This window comes from Colobus angolensis, unplaced genomic scaffold, assembly GCF_000951035.1.
Source record: "Colobus angolensis palliatus isolate OR3802 unplaced genomic scaffold, Cang.pa_1.0 Scaffold96, whole genome shotgun sequence".
Lineage (NCBI taxonomy): Eukaryota > Metazoa > Chordata > Mammalia > Primates > Cercopithecidae > Colobus > Colobus angolensis.
In genome coordinates, this window is record NW_012123598.1 from 1,883,167 (window position 1) to 1,887,845 (window position 4,679).

Below are 4,679 nucleotides of genomic sequence, written 5' to 3' on the forward strand. Positions count from 1 at the left end.
GAACTTTTTCATGAGGAATCCAGATTACCATTTCAAATGCCTCAAGGCTAGGAAGCCAACCCAAAGATTTGCCACCAGACTCTGCCTGTAATACCTATACGAAGTGGGTGACTTTCTCTCTTCTTGAGGTCCCAAAATATCTTGTTTTTCCTGTGCCTGTCTGAAAGTAACATTCTTCACTTACTGCAAAGTCATAAACCTTGCAAGGAAATTGTGTATACAAGGCATCAGCCCAGTCTTTCCAAGAGACATTTTACCATTGCTGTAACGTTAACCTCCATTCCTCAAAGCAGTCTGGTCATAATTGAAAATATGCCATTCCACTAAAAGCATTGGTAAAATAACCTGTGTATCTAATTGTGTCCTGTTAAAAACCAGTCCTTTAGGAGGCCGAGGCGGGTGGATCACGAGGCCGGGAGATTGAGACCATCCTGGCTAACTCTGCTAAAAATACAAAAAATTAGCCGGGCGAGGTGGCGGGTGCCTGTAGTCCCAGCTACTCGGGAGGCTGAGGCAGGAGAATGGCGGGAACCCGGAAGGCGGAGCTTGCAGTGAGCCAAGATGGCGCCACTCACTCCAGCCTGGGTGACAGAGCTAGACTCCGTCAAAAAAAAAAAAAAAAACCGTCTTATTAAACTCATGCCTATAACTATTTTCCCATAAAATAAGAATACTCACAAACGGTTTCCAAGTACTAGAGAAATCAAACAGAAAGATAAATGTTTCCATTGTGCCCACAAATATGTACTTTACCAAGTTTGTTCTAAGCTATAAATAGCTCAAAATAGAATGTTCTTGCCTCTGAAGACAAAACATAAAAATCATTAGGCGCGATTTAGAATAAAATAGTGTAAGAATATCTAGGTATCTATTAGTTTAGCCTCGTGTAATTAATTCTGGTTCCACTTGACGTCAGGTTAGCAATCGGGTCATAACACTATTTTCCCACACTGCCAGGATTCTCACACTCGTTTCTTCTCATCTGGAGAAGCCATCACTTCTTAGTTTTGAATTTGCTTTCCTAGGGATAGGACTTTCCCCTCACCTCGATGCACCCAATTTGCATGTTGGGTGGGGTCTTTAGGCTTCACTTCTGAGTGCTTTCAGGCACAGGCTCTGTATGAATTCCGTGGTTGTAGATAGGCTGGGTGTGGCGGTTTTCCCAAATGCTGATTATTCGCGCGTTGTAATGGGCATGTGAGCAGGCTCACTGCCCCCTGCAGGACTGAGAAGGTGGAGCTCTCTAGAAGCTTCTCTCAAGTCCCAGCGCTGTAAACTGTCAGAGGGTGTTGCACAGATTTGTGCAATTCAACCTCCCAGCCAGCAGGTGGAGCTTGTGCGTAGGAGCTGACCCAGCGCCCTGCAATTGCACCAGTCCCTGCAGAAAGGGGCCATGCGGGTTGACCTCCCAGTGAGCAGGAGGCGCTGGCGGGAGGCAGCTCGGTGCTGGTGGGATTCACGTTTGGCCTTTGTTAATCAGGGGAAGCCTCCTGATGTCCCAGGCAAAGGGCAGAGCATGGAACTCTCAGAGTCCCCTGTTTCGTGCTCTGCCAGCCAGGTGGCAAGCAGTACCCCAGCAGAGGTTGGGGGACAGGTCCCAGGCCCCTGGACAATTTTCCAGGGAAGGGAGGGGCCTCTTCACTGCCCCCAAGGAGCCCCAGAGGGGAGAGGGGCAGCTGGAACCCACAGCCCAGCTGGTGTTGGTGGGACCCGCCCAGCTCCCCCTGGCCCTGACTTGGTGTGCATCCCTCAGGGGTCTGGCCTGGCAGCACACAGCCAACCCAGCCCCAGCATCTGCATTCAGTTCCTGAAGCTGCCCTGGGCTGCCAGACTCCCTGTCTGCGGCATAAACTGGGGCTCCTAGGCCACAATCTTCCAGGTCAGATTCTAGGACAGAAGGGGCTCCCACCTCCACGCTGCACTCTCCTCTCAGATCTGACCACTGGGGCTCCTCCTCTCCAGTCAGATCCTAAATCTCATCCCCATGATCCTGGATGGCGAGCTGGAGCCCTAGGGGGATGGGATTAGGCCAGGGGACTTGTCCTCAGGTCCCCTAGACTCGCGCTGGATATGATGGGGCTAGGCTGGTCCCAGGATGGGCAGTGCTGGCTGAGCTGTGGACCTGCCACTGGGAAGGGGATGCCCCTCTCCATAGGAACAGCCAGGCAAACCGCTGTAGGAGAGGCTGGCAGGCATGGGGTGCATGGTCTGATTGCTTCTTGGTTCTGCAGCAGCCCACAGCAGTAGCGGGAGAACCTGTCCTTGGGGCACAGGAGAGCACTAAGCCTCCTCTCACCTTTCCTGCCTGCAGTGGGCAGTGGCGGCCTCAGGGCAGGACCCAGACCCTTGAGGGAGGGACGCCCAGAATGGTGCCCTGCTGCAGCTGCCCATTCTGGGAAGCCCATGGGGCTCCACGTGAGTTTGAGCGGTGCCTCCGTGTGACCTCCGGGCAGCTCCCTATGCCAGTCTGGAGGCCTGCAGGGGTCGAGGGGCCTCTTGCCCCTAGGATTGTAAAGGTTCATGGTGGGAATGGGAGTCTCGAGGGTCTCTCACTTACTCCTTCCATGCATGGTCCAGGCCCGGGGACCACTCCTAGCTCCCAGCAATCCCGTCTCAGCAGGCAGCCCCACTTCCCCCTTTCTGCACCCTCAGAGTCTCCTGTGGCCTCTCTGGTGAATTCTGATGTTCCTGCTCAGACAGTCTATTTAAAGTGTCAGTATCTACCCCGTAATTTGGATCCCCTCCGTGGAAGAGAGGTGCCCCAGCTGGACCTACTCAGCCATCCTGAGCTGCTTGCTTTTCCTTCATCCCTGTGTACATGTCTTAGATGGCTTCTTCCTAGTGCAAGTCCTTGAAAAAACAGGGAATACCTGCGACTCGGAGTCTGGTAGTCCAATGACAGACGCAAGAAATTAGGGCTCTAGAGGTGTCTGGAGAAGCAAACGATAATCTCCCTACCTGGGGATGACCAGCAGCTTCTGGGGAGAGAAGCAGTGGCTTCATGTGGCTTATTTTCTAGACTAAAGAGACCAGGTGCATGTGTAGCAGTTGTGGAATTTAACTTCGCGGGAAAGACCAGACTCCAGATCGCACGGAGACGTTCAGCGTGGAAGGACTTGAGGTGTCAGCGTGATTTTTGGAAAAGGAAAGCAGCGTTGAGGGAAAATGCCCACTTGGAAAAATGCACTAGTCTGTGACCCACTCCTGAATGTCCATTGCACCCCTATTAAGACATAGATTCTGGGCCGGGCGCGGTGGCTCACGCCTGTAATCCCAGCACTTTGGGAGGCCGAGGCGGGTGGGTCACGAGGTCAGGAGATCGAGACCATCCTGGCTAACATGGTGAAACCCCGTCTCTACTAAAAATACAAAAAAAAATTAGCCAGGCATAGTAGCGGGCACCTGTAGTCCCAGCTGCTCTGGAGGCTGAGGCAGGAGAATGGCCTGAACCCGGGAGGTGGAGCTTGCAGTGAGTCAAGATCGCGCCACTGCACTCCAGCCTGGGTGACAGAGCCAGACTCCCTCTCAAAAAAACAAACAAAAAAGCCAGACTCATAGAAGCAGGGAGTAGAGAGGTGGCTACCTGGGGCTGGGAGCAGATGAAATGAAAAGATGCTGATCAATGGGTACAAACTCTTAATAATAAGATGAATAAATTCTGAAGCTCTGATGTACAATGAGATGACCATATTTAACACTACTGTACAGTTTACTTACAATTTGTGAAGAAAGTAGATTTAAGTATTCTTATCCCACACAAGCACAAAATGTTAAGTAATTGTGATGATGTGCTAATGTAGCTGTGGTAATCATTTCACAATGCCTATGTATAATCAAATTATCACTTCAAACACATCGAATAGATACAATTTTTACCTGTCAATTATATTTCAATAAAGCTAGGGGAAAATCTTTTCATAAAAAATAAATTAAAATATCATTTATTTTGGTTACTATTTTTTGGCAAATAAAATGTTCAAAAAGGTTCTTGTTTAGTTTACAAGTCATTTCAAGACAGTTTCCAGCCTGTTTAAAAAACTTCTGGCCGGGCACGGTGGCTCACGCCTGTAATCCCAGCACTTTGGGAGGCTGAGACAGGCGGATCACGAGGTCAGGAGATCGAGACCGTCCTGGCTAACACGGTGAAACCACATCTCTACTAAAAATACAAAAAACTAGCTGGGCGTGGTGGCGGCACCTATAGTCCCAGCTACTCGGGAGGCTAAGGCAGGAGAATGGCGGGAACCCGGGAGGTGGAGCTTGCAGTGAGCTGAGATCACGCCACTGCACTCCAGCCTGGGCAACAGAGTGAGACTCCGTCTCAGAAAGAAAAAAGAAAAAAAAAAAAACTTCTGAAAACAAATTCCTGCAATTAGAAAAATATATCTGAAGAAACAATTTTATCTTCTGAGTGAGCTCTTAGGGAATACTTGTGAATAGGCTTTATCAAAATGGTCTCTAACTACATATTTGTTACATGTGGATAAGATGCAACTTCTAACTTTTTGCCAAGAGACTTTTTTTTTTTTGAGACAGAGTCTCACTCTGACACCCAGGCTGGAGTGTAGCGGCACAATCTTGGCTCACTAGAACCTCTGCCTCCTGGGTTCAAGCAATTCTAGTGCCTCAGTCTCCCAAGTAGCTGGGATTACAGGCATGCGCCACCACGCCCGGCTAAT